This window comes from Schistosoma mansoni (assembly GCF_000237925.1).
Source record: "Schistosoma mansoni, WGS project CABG00000000 data, supercontig 0179, strain Puerto Rico, whole genome shotgun sequence".
NCBI lineage: Eukaryota > Metazoa > Platyhelminthes > Trematoda > Strigeidida > Schistosomatidae > Schistosoma > Schistosoma mansoni.
The window spans coordinates 275,647-288,866 of record NW_017386063.1 but is presented as its reverse complement, the minus strand read 5'-3'; positions in this window follow the sequence as shown (position 1 = coordinate 288,866).

Genomic DNA, 13,220 nt, shown 5'->3' with positions numbered 1-13,220 from the left:
AGAGATAATCAACTTTGATGTTCACACGCGACTTATTTACTGCTTCATACCGTTCATACAAAGTTTCTCAAAATAATGGGGCTAGATATGTTTTATCGTTTTCCACACTTCAATCTCTATTTTTAAATATATATTTCCTCGTTGAATATGACATTTTGGGTATGCTTTTTGTAGAGCTATTAAATGTTCTGAGACGTGATGCGGGACAGCGGCGCGACGCATAATATACAGTATTGCAATGTACGCAAAGGCGTGCACTGCAGCCCGGTGGCTCTTTGCTGAATTCGTTAATTGCAATCAAGAAACTGGTGAACAGTAACATCCTATGAGGGTCCTAGAAGTTTTGTCCGATTCAGTGTCATATCAGGAAACGTCACCAATAATAAAGTTCCTCAGTGTTATGGCTAGAAGGCTAATTTCATTCTGTAGAAAAAGTACAATCTATAAAGCTAAAATAATCATTCATTATGATACCGTAGTTAGGATTGTTAGCTAGGGTTTGATAACCTTCCTTCAAGAGTAAGAAAAAATCTGAGAGCTGAGGATACAACTGGTATTCTAGTTTTACAACTAGCGGCCAGTAGCACCTTCTATATTCGAAACCTTCTTACGCCCGATAGAAATCAGAAGTCAGACGAGAAGAGGTAGGAAAGATATATTTGATACTTTATCAATATATCGAGGAACGTTTATTCTAAGCTGACTAGTGAACGTAGGAGCTGTGTCCCACGCCGAGTTGAAACGTGATCTGGTACGGATGCATGACCGAAAGCCTTCAGTTAAACAAGTCCACTTAAACAACGTGGTCAGCATCCAATGTCGAACACTTAGAAAGCTATTGATTCTGGGGAATTATTTACAGCTACAGATCACACACCCCCTAGTGAGGTAGTGATGCCCCTAAGACGTGACCAGCCAGAAGTTTAAACCCAACGAGTTTGTCGTTGGTGAACACTCACAACATCCATCACACTGCACTTGGTATGTGGTCACCATCTGTAGAAGGGTATGGAAACTTTCTAAGCACTCACCAGGACCCGAAAGTCTACTGAGAATGCAGAATTATCTCATTATTTCCTGTGTGTTTCAACTGCCTACTAAAAATGGCATAAAATCTCAAAATGATCCACAGAAACATGCAGAGAAAGAGGTCATATACTTAGGGCACTGGTCTTACAATTGCCAAGTAAGAAATCTGTGGGTGTTTCAGGGAAGCAGCAAAAGTTAGGAAACAAAATTATGTTATCAACCATATCGATTTAAAATAAAAGATGCCAGAAGTATCCGGAGTTTTGCAACGCCTTAACCAGCAACATCTTCTATAATCGAAACGTGCCAACCCAGAAGTCAGAAGCGAAGACATTCGAAGTTATATTTGATAAACTGTCAGTCTGTCAAAAAATGACTTGTCTAAGCTAACTAGCAGTTGTAGAAGAAGCTGAGAACAACGTACCCACTCATGACCTAGCTCTGATGAGTGACCAGAAGTTTAAACCCAACGAGTTTGTCGTTGGTGAACACTCTTCTGATAGCTTGCTTCGTTTAGCAGCGTCTGGTCGTCTTTCCTTACACTAAGGGACCATGAGGTACAACATAGCAATAAGGAAATAAAGTACAATGAAAATTTTGGTTCCTTGTGATACTTCCTCGTTCTTTTCCAGCCGTCCTGGAAAAGAGAAAAAAATAGAACGTGTGAGTGCATGTCGAAAATACACTCGTACTTGCGTAAGGACACAAGATGAGCGGAAAAAATAAACTAATACACCTGCGACAGCGTAAAAGCAATCGGAAAAAATTGTTTTTTTTGTTTCTTACGTAAAATATATACATATATGCTCATGAGTAAAAAAATTGGCTTTTTTAAAATAAATATATAAAAATAAGCATATTAAAAAGAAACTCTTTTTTTGTAATAAGTAATGCAAAGGGAATTCGAGATAAAGTTTGTGTCCGACGTGCAATAGTCGTTTAGGTGTTCTGGAAGTCTTACTCTTCTTCCAGAACGCGTTGTTTTAGGTTTATTTTCCGATGGTGACGAAGTATCAAGGTGTGTGTCGTTTGTCGTGTGGGGTACTACAGGTGTAGTAGCTGTGTCGTTTGCTTGTACCGAAGGAAAATCGACGTAGCTAGGGTTTCCTTCTTAGTACGCTGCTTTTAAGCGATCGATACTGATGCTATCGTTCGCGCCGTTCTTATCGACTACATAGTACTTGGGTTCACGTTGAAGAACTTTGAAGGGTCCTTCGTATGCTGATTCGAGAGGTCGTCGATGTGAGTCTCGACGAACGAAGACGTGTGTACTATGTCGTAATTCAGGTTGAACGAAAACATCAGTTGATTGAGGTCGAGTGTGAGCAGGTCTAACTGAACGCATAGCGTTTGTAAGCCTACTCATGTAAGAGTTTAGATCCATGTTCAATGAAGAAGCTGAAGGATCTACGAATTCTCCTGGAAGTCAAAGCGTCGTCCCGTAAACGAGTTGAGATGCAGTGTATCCAATGTCAGCTTTCACTGCATTGTGGATACCTAGCAAGACGAGTGGAAGAGCGTCTGTCCACTGTGAAACGTTTGTAGCTGATAGTGAAGCTTTAAGCTGTCGATGAAAACGTTCTACCAACCCGTTTGCTTGTGGGTGTTAGGCGGTCGTTCGGAAGCGCGTGATTCCTAATAGTGAGGTCAGACAACGGAAAAGTCCAGATTCGAACTGGCGTTCGCGGTCTGTAGTGATGGTTGAAGGGCAGCCGAAATTTGCTACCCATCGTTCGACGAAAGCGCGAGCCACAGTTTCAGCAGTAATGTCCTCAATAGGTACTGCTTCTGGCCATCGATTAGAACGGTCTACCCATGTTAAGAGATATGAGTATCCGTTTGAATCGGGTAAGGGTCCTATCAAATCTAGATGAACGTGGTCGAAACGAGCGGCAGGGATTTTGAAAGAGCCTAAGGGACATTTGTTTTTTCTTATGACCTTAGATTTCTGGCAGCTTACACAGGAGCGTTCCCACTCCCTCACGTCTTTATTCATACGAGGCCAGCAATAACGTTCGGCTTTAAGCTTGATTGTTGCATGAGAAAGATTGTGCAACGTATTGAAGACGTTGCGTCGATAATGTTTTGGTACTGTTGGACGCTCCCTACCTGTAGATGTGTCGCAAAGTAAGGTTTCCTTACCTGTTCCCATCTGCTTAATACGTAGTTTAAGAGTTGTTGAGGATCACTCATGCTGAAGATCAATGTCTTCTTTTTGAAGCTGAGCGAGTTTAAGAAGGCCGATTCCTTGGAAACAGTTCAAGGAACTTACTCGAGACAAGGCGTCTGCGACTACATTGTTTGCTCCAGAAATGTGTTGTATATCTGAAGTAAACTGCGAAGTGTAGTCGAGTTGTCGAGACTCTCGTGGTGAGTACTTATCTGAAGATCAACTTAAAGAGAAGGTAAGAGGTTTATGATCGGTAAAAAGCGTAAATTCTCTTCCTTCGATGGAATGTTGGAAATATCGTACAGCACAATACATAGCTAGGAGTTCACTACTGAACGTGCTGATTTTCGAAAAAACAGTTGCACCTTTCAAGGTAGCTGCCAAATCGTGAATGTGAGGCGACGGGTAACGATCGGGAATGGTTTTAGCATTCAGACGCCGATATTCACTAGTTGGACGCCAATCATTGCTGTCCTTTTTAGGGACCATGTGCAAGGGAGATGACCAAGGGCTATTTGACGGTCGAATTATTCCTAAGTCTATCATGTGGTTGAATTCGTTTTTAGACAACCTAAGCTTTTCGGGAGCCAGTCGGCGTGCTTTTGAGAATACAGGTGGTCCTGTAGTCGAGATGTGATGTGTAACATTACTAGTTACACAAGGCAATTTCGGTTGCGGTTGATATATCCCAGAGTATTTATCGAGTAATGATTGATATAGGGGGTCTATGGCGTGCTTAATTGTGACTGGGGATAATCTGCAACCAGAAAAAGTAGTTACGCAAACAGATAACTTAGTGTTTCCGTCTATTAACCTTCGTTTGTGTGTGTCGATGAGTAGATTGTGGTATTGTAACAGGTCTATACCAATGACTGGCATAGAAACATCTTCAACAACGAAAATCCAGTGAATAGGTTTCCATAAACCCACGTTAAGGTAAACGTACCTTTTACCGTATGTAGCGATCGGTTTTCCGTTCGCCGCCTGTAAACTTAAAACAGACTCGTGAAGTCTGTCGTCGGGATTTGCTGGAAGGATGCTAACTTCTGCGCCGGATTCGACGAGGTGGCGAACTTTCGTTGTCACATCCGTGACGTATAAGGGGCGGCTATGTTCGCCGGCTACGGTTGCCGTTAACGCGTGCCGGCTTGGAAGTTTCCCGAAGTCTTACTCGTGTCGGTCGCCTTAGAGATCGGGTAATTGCAAGGCTTCCTGCATTTTCTAGAAGATTTTCCATGCTGGTTATGATACTAGCACCAGTCGGGATTATCTGTCTCTCGTGGTTGAGAGACAAATCGCCCACGTGAGACACTTCTACGCGGGGTTTTTGACCGACTACGGTCATTACAAAATCTAAGGTATCGTGTAAGCGTGTGACATAGTTCGGTTATGTCAGTCGGGGTCGATTGGGGTTTTTCCCTGACGGAAAAAACCTCAGCGCTAGTCGATTTCGTTATTTCTAAGATTCGATCGGCAGATGCAGCGAGTTCGTCTACGGCGTTGTTTTGAAACGAGACGAGCACTGCCTGCACCTGTTTCGGGAGAACAAGTCAATCAATCTGTGGTATTGAGGTTGTTCTCCTACACTCACCATTACGACTCATGTTTCTAATTTTTGTACTGGATTAACTATTCTACTAAGACAACCTATAACATGCTAACTCGGACTTTCACATGAAAACTGTGTGACAGGCATCGTATGATGAAAAAAAACAGACTGTAAAGGATATGGTTATTTTACTCAACACTCTACTCTCTATATACACTCTCTGTTCTTCCTCATTCGAATCTTGACTTCCCTCCTTCATTCGAAACTACTCCACCTTGATAAATATCACAACTCATTGTACTTTATTACTGCATTCTCTCTTCTGGAGCCCCTAATCACATTTCAATCTTGCAACATGAGCTAGTATCAATTTAATCTGATAATTAATCGTACCTCCGTCTGTTCCACTAAAAAATGTTAAGCATTGGCTATCGTTCATATTCAAATGCCTTGCTGCTCCTCGATTTCTCTTTTTTTCTCTTCAGAATCTTGCCCTGAGGGTGAAGCTAGGTAACTTCTGACATCTGGAACAAGCTCGACGAACGCGCTTTCCCAAGGTCATAGTTCAAACCAGGCGCTCCACAAGCCTACTTTATAACAACTATAAACTTAAAAAGCTGCATTACATAAATACTTAGCACGACCGAAATCCTAATACACTTTTTGTCGAGATTGGATCTGGTATGTAACGTGGACGCCATGTTCCTTTGGAAACTATTCTTATGAAAACACATTATATCTAAACGAATGAATTCCTATCAACTTTTATAGATTATAATTACCAAATAACCTTGCTTGGGATGCATACTGTGAACCAGTATATGTTGTAAATTGTAGATCATGCCTGTAAAAATGGTGTGTACCTGCTATTGCAGAAATATATTATATTATTATTACCTGTTTCGGGAGTTTAGACAAGAAAAGTTGTTTGAATAGGCCATCGTCGAACGTTCGTTGACCTACGGCTTCTCTCATCCTTAACAACATGTCGGTCGAGGAACCATGTTGCAAGTCGATATTGTTAAGTACTTGGTCTTACCGTTGTCGATCAGTTAGATCTCCCCGTTTTAGAATCAACCGTTTGAGAGTTTCGTAAGGTTCCGGAACATCACTAGTAAACATACTAGGTGTTACGTACCTGTTAAAATCGCGTGGTAACGCCTTAACTACCGCGAGGAATCGTGTGCGCGAGTCCGTGATTCCGTGCCCGCAAAAGTCAGCTCCTGCGTAGCAGAACCAGGACTCGATATTGTCAGGCCAAAATGGCGTTAACTGAATCGAGGGTGGGGGAATAGATTCTAACTTGAAAACCTTAGGTGACTGTTCCGTCACAGTAATATAAAGAACCAAAAATATATGATTAAAATATGTCCGGAAAAACTCGAGAAAAAAAAGTATATCACAATATATAAAAATTAAATAAAGAATAATAATGAATAATGATATTCCAAAAAGGGACAGACTCACAGTTTATTGGCCTGGTGTACCAGATCACGTCAGGTTCACCACTGAAAATACGACTAGTTTTCTAGTTTGACAACTAGCAACCAGTAACACCTATATTTAAAACTTTCCCCAACCGAATGAAATCAGAAGTCAGATGCGAAGAGATCGGAAAGATATATTTGATACGTTATCAATATATCGAGAAGTGTTTGCTCTAATCTGGCTAGTGAACGTAGGAGCTGTGTCCCACGCTGGTTCGAAACGTGATCTGGTACGGATGCATGACCGAAAGCCTTCAGTTAAACAAGTCCACTTAAACAAATATGGTCGACATCCAATGTCGAACACTTAATGAGCTATTGATTTTGGGGAATTATTTACAGCTACAACAGGATGAGGATTTTCCATGGTAATATAGGTTTATTGTGGCTAGGGACAGTGAAAGCACTATAATCTAAATTGAAGACTATATCGTCCGTAAGTTTTGTCAATAGTCTGAGTATAAGACTAAAGGTTAAACCATGTTTCACATTACTAGCCGATGGTAAATTTAATTATTCTAATTGAAGTAGCTCATTTTCAATTCATTAGAAGACTTACGAAATAATTAATCCTCACACGAAAATTTGATCTCATTTGTTATAAATCCCGAAATAATCTGTTTGATGATGCTGTCATCCCACCATTTAGCCCAGTAATTTGCCATTAAACGGGTTTTAATAGGCGTCAGGCTTGTAGAAAACGGAAACCAACGTAGTCGCTTACTTACGACGGTTTCGCCAACACAAAGATAATTTCAAAATCTGCAGTAACACCAAGGGGTGACTTGTAATGCATGCCTCGAACAAAACATTCAAGAATGAGGATGGAATTCTGGATAATTGACAAGTGACTTTATCACAAACGCACCGATTCGCGGAACTATTTTCGGCCTTATAAACATTGGGTATAACAAATACGAAATTAAAGCTAAGCTAATAGAATAAATGACCGTAACTAAGGGACAACACAAATGGGTTATGCAAATGACGTTATTGATAATGAGGACACCGTATTGAATAGACTTATTTTTCTCCAGTGTCTCAAAATAGAGCTTAAAATAAACCTAACTAACGAACTTAGTACTATCTGTTGAACCCGGCCTCTTTATTATCAAAAGCTTCATTGAATGAAGGGTTTTTAGGTCACAAATAGTACAGAGTCATATTACTTCTGTTTCTACTTATTGTGAGTGTTATTCCTTTCTTCATGTGTTCAAGGAAATATCGTGTGACCTTTCTTGTTTGTATAGTCTGTTTGCTAATGTCTCCTGATCGTTACAGCTGACTCTAGGACGCCTTATAGTCTTTTACATTATTGGTTAGTGTTTGTAGCATTTGCTTGTTATTATGAGAATGTTCGTATGTTATTGAATACCAGGAGCAAAATTCTCCTTAACAGTCCATTTTACATATTTGGTGTGTTTTTATCAATATTCCACCATATCACTTTGATATTTTCCCAGTAAACATAGTTTATTCCAGCGTTTTGGTTGGATTAAACTTGTTAAACCCTTCGATCTCCTTGATTCACACTGAACTTAGATTGGTGTTTCTAAGTGTTCTGTTCACGGCTTATGGATTTGGGTCGTCAAAAGTTTGTAGCAGATTTAACCAAGACATTGAACGCTTATTGAAGCGACAGCTGGCGGTTTCCGGATTGTACTTCGTCAAATAAAGTGTAAAGTCGTGGCATCTTAACTTTGAAAAAACAAAAGTTTTCAAGGCGTCTGCAGGCTCAATGAATGAGTTTCCAATTCTCTAGTTGGTTTTGCGTACCATATAATGGTAGGTCAGTGTTATATACTGAATAACAAAGGGCCAACCAGACATAGACCACGTAGTGTTGGCTATTTTACATGACACAACGCATGCTGCCCAGGGTTTTGGGGATAGGTTGAGATCCCTTGTTAGCAGTAACATCAAGTTACCCAATTTTAAAAATTAGTTCCTGCTTTATCTTGTTACTGAATTAATCGAGTTATCCTAAAACTGTCAAGGTAGTCGAATAAGACATCTTTAGTTTTGTAGTAAGTATCCCATCGTTCATTGTTGGTAGTATTGTAAACCCTTTTGTTTGTAAAAGATCAGGTAACTACATTCTAAACACTGACGCACTCGTGTATTTATTTCGTTTCATGGTTTTGACATGCTAACCTACTGCATAGTCCTACTGGCTGAAATACCAGGTTCCCCGTGTGTTTCATGTGGGAATACATAACATATATCACTTATTATCCATTCAAACCAGACGTAGTAGGCTGAAAAAAGGACTGAGATTCTCTAAACTATAATGTATTCATGGTATTGCCTATCATAAGCCCAAGTGTCTTCATTGGGATCTGATACATAAGTATTGTCGGTGACCACAGTGGCACATCTACCTTCAGATAGACTCTAGGAACAGGATTGCCTCAAACCTTCCATTCATGAAGTTTAACACTTTTGGTAACTTTACTTTCACCTCACTGTCGTGCAAACGTTTTCGTTTCACTGTGAAGTGCTAACCAATATACCTTTGTTCCAAGTATCAGGTTTCAAGTTTTTGATGACCCTGAAGGATTCGGTTCAAAATAAACCTTAATAATACGGATGGACTCATTTTTTAAAATGTGAACTTCGAAAAGTTTATTGTTCATCATCCTCTCTCACACATATTCTGTTTAATCTAAAGTATATTTTTGTGTTGTGTGACTTAAATCTGTGAAGTTTTGTGCCAAGATCCATTTCATTTTATTTGCGCATACTTTCCTACTACTTCACATGATTATTTATCAAGATTAGATTAACTTTCCTTTCTATGATTTCTTATACATAATATACCTATTTATCAGCAACCAAATGGTTTCTGTGATTCAGGTTTCAAACGTGCTACACCTGTTTCATAAATTGGAGTACAGACTGGTCAGTGAATGGAAACCAAACGCTTGATACAGTAGGCTGCAACTTTATACAAGTTTAAGTTGGTGGGTATCCGTCTTAGTGTTTATCCCTCAAATCTTCTGGAAATGGAACTTTACCTTAGTCTTCCTTCGGTTCCGTTTTTTCTACCACCATGGAGTCGTTATAAATATAGTTCGAAATGTTAGCTGGATGTAGTGTAATAGCATGTACGACATAAAAGTTGCTGAAGTTTTTCGAAGGATAGCTTGATTGCATGAAATTGAATTTCATTTTGAAGCAATCCTACAGAAAGAATTTCATGGTCCTTTCCAATCACCGTCGATTAAAACTGATTTAACCATCTGAACTGAATCATTCACAAGTAGATTAACAACTAACTAGTTCGTTTTTAAACTAGTATGACAGTGAAATTAACCCGAAAAAGCTGTTGGAATCACGAGTGGACGAATTGATAAACTGCTAACAGAATCTATACAATATCCAACGAAGAAATCACTCGTCGACCTACTCGGTGTCGGAAACCGAAGCTGTTGTTTATATAGTAACAAATAATATAACCTAGTGACTTATGGAGTACCAAGCGATAAGCCTGAGTAAAAACAAAAGTTATGAAACAACCAGTGGTCCTTGATCTCTAACATAACAATTGATCAATGTTCTCAGGAATACTTAAGCAGTATGGATTTGTACACTCAGCTTTTAGTCACGTCGTAAGGGCTAGTGATACTAATCGACTCCCCAAACTAAAGTGAGTTAAGTCTAGTTTTAGACTGTTAACCGGCGGTTGCGCATTGATTACTTTTCATTATTAAACCATCCCTTTACAATATTGACACAATTATGATTTATATAACAAGTCCCGTCAAGGAATTTTATTACAAACTGTTGGCACTTATTCCTAGTGCATACCCTACCACTTCACTCGGACACTGTCCATCCCAATTACGTAATTTCGTATGAATTACTTTCGATGACAATTAAATATATCATGATTGCCTGGTTTTTGTTTCAGAATTTCATGAATTTAATGCATATCATTGTTGCTATCATTTTAACTCAAAGTCATCAGTCTGGATGGTAATCGTATTAGAAAACTTTTTGAATGATGATAACAATCGTGTAAATAATTATGGGAGTTGGATATTGAGTGAAGTCAAATTATTTTCAAAGTTCAAATTTCTTTGGATAGCCTGTTCTAAGTCATATAGTAAATTGTAAGTCAAGTTTTTTATGTAAAACTTCATGTCACCAATTTTTGAAGTAATTTATCACTGACTAAGTTGATCTATTTTAGAATACATATACGTATATGTATTGCTGTTTTAAAGTCACATCAAAACCAATCTAAAACCTGGCACATATCTCTGGTTCTAGTCAATAGACTACATAAGCACAGCGCGATAAGTAACAGGAATAATAGTACTGTTAATGGTAAAGATGATTGAATACACCTACTCTATCTCAAGGGATCCCAAGTTATTTCACTCAACGCATTCAGCTGTTGGTCACAATAATTTTGTAGACTAAAACCAAATAGTCTCAATCTACTAATAAGGCTCAGTCCAATAGTCAGTGACTTCATGGACTAATATCACGTATCTGTTTGATTGATCCTAGCTTTCTCCCAATCCATTATTGCACCATCTGGCATCGCGCGTCGATGTAGGTGGTGCTTGGTGATATGCAGTTCATGGCCCATTCACTTTTGTCAGTGAAAAGTCACTACCTCATTAACCACCCGCGCATGAAGTCAGTATTGATCACTCGGTGGTCCCAGCATACGTTAACAATGCTTTAAAGACATCTACGACCAATCACTAGTAACTTATATATATATCCTATATTTTTGATGGCCATGTTTCATAACCGCGAAGCAAACATCTGGGCAGTAAACTCGTTCTTTATTTGGGAGGTAAACATTGCGTTTACGTCACGACTATCCCAAGTTGGAAAAGGCAAATCGAGTTTTCTGAATCTGTGCCGATATTTTGTCAGATACCAGCCGAATAAGACTGATTGGACTTCAAATTTAAGTAAAGTGGCCGATACACTCAACTACCTCACTCCCTATCACCAGTTTAGTCATTGATGTTGACCAGCCTTGAAGCAACATTCATTTAGGAGGGGAGATATTTACCACAAACACATTGCTTATACTATGATGTATGATACTTATGCTGATAGATACAAGTAGTATGTGGCACCAATCGGAAGTAGGATACCTGCCAGTAGGAGATTGAAATAAAGAGAACAGGAAAGGAATTAGAAATAGTAAAGGTCATAAAGCACATGGAAGACAGCTGAAGGGATGTGTGCAAATAATGTATTTAATGCACGGTTTTCATATTTTACGAAGGCACTGTAATTTTGCATTAAAAGATAGATTGGCTTTCCCCCTCGTGAGTTTTCATTCAGTACAATATAGCTATTACATAAACTATCTATATCTGTCATCGTTATGTGTAGACAGATGAAGATTATCATCGACAATGACTAATCGAGGACGTAGAGTAAGATTTTAGAGCGTTGTCAAAAACGTTTCCTGTTATCAGTTATCTAACCGTAACCTGCATATATAAGATGAATACACAATTGTAGAGAAGTCAATGTACGGGTCTGTGGTTCTGAAATTATTAAAGTGCCTAAGACAAGTGACATGTGTATTCAAGCCATCATTTATCTTGAGTAAGGTATTCGATATAAGTGAAAGTAGATTAGAAACAACTTGACGATGGTCAAAGTGAAATATATTATTATCTTATGAAGTTTTTATTCATTGGTTTGCGTTCCTTAGAAGGATAGAAATCCTAGGGCTTTCAGAAACCGAAGGTTAGAAACCGTATATCGTGATATGGTCTGAAAGTAATCACAATAGCACAAGTGAGTTAGTCTTATTACTCCTTACCATCTATTACCTGATATCCCCTTTTTTATTCACCAATTTCCATCTTGATCGACCTACTGTTTCTATGCTTTATGTATGTTATATCTTGTGGCCGAGTGGATGCCTAGTTAATGTATGACGTGATAAAACCTCCAATCAGAGAGCAGCAAATTATCGATTGGAACAGTGACACACGAAAACCGTACGAGCAGTCAAGAGTGCTTATCGATCCTGTTTCTGCCTAGCCTAGCCAATTAAGTCCAGAACACCAATAACAGCCTCTGCGGTATGAATCATTGTATTTCAAACATACTGAGTTTATATACCAAACAGACTGACCACATCGTACCAATAAAATAGAAAATAACATTTGTACAAGATTTAGCCAAGTGTGGCTGTGAATGTGGGAGGCAGCAATTAACAGACTAGGGATAACTCAAGAATGGTAAATCGTATAATAATAGTCTATAGATCAAAATAAAGCTTATAATAAGGGTAACATGAATATGAATAGTTTAGTTACTTTGCAATTATACGATAAAAAAATATATGCATAATATTGGTCCATAAATGGATCCCAAAGTTACCATTCACTATTGTTATCGGGATATAACAATGTACCTTTAAAAGTTTAGTGATATGAATCAGTTCACTATTTTGTAAGGTTTTATTCGAGGATTAGAATTATTCTCCCTTTAAAGATCTCAATATACTGGTCGATTTTCGATATTTCTGCCTTCAACCAATCAATACTGCGAAAATATGATTAGATTCACTTACTGTCTTGAAATTTTGTTCCTGATAAAATAAAAGTCATTGTCTCTATCGTTGGTTTGTTTATATGGCATTACATCTGTGGTATTAGTTTATAGTTATTAATGAGGTTAGAACAAGTGTTGAGTATTCTAAGCCACAACCTACATGGACGCGCGATGTTAGATAGTGGAACAATAGAATGAAAAAAAGCTATCGGTGGCCTGATACATGGTATTAGTCCATGAAGTCATTGACTGTTGGACTGAACTGTGTTAACAAATACAGACTATTTGATGAGGTTTTGCGCGATAGCCATGACCAATGGTTGGAGATATTGATTCGTGGGGTCCTAATCGGTCGGAGCAAAGCATTTTCACTTATGTTTCATCTTACTCCAGATCTTAAGCTTCAATGTTCCTTCCTATGCATCTTTTCATTTCATCC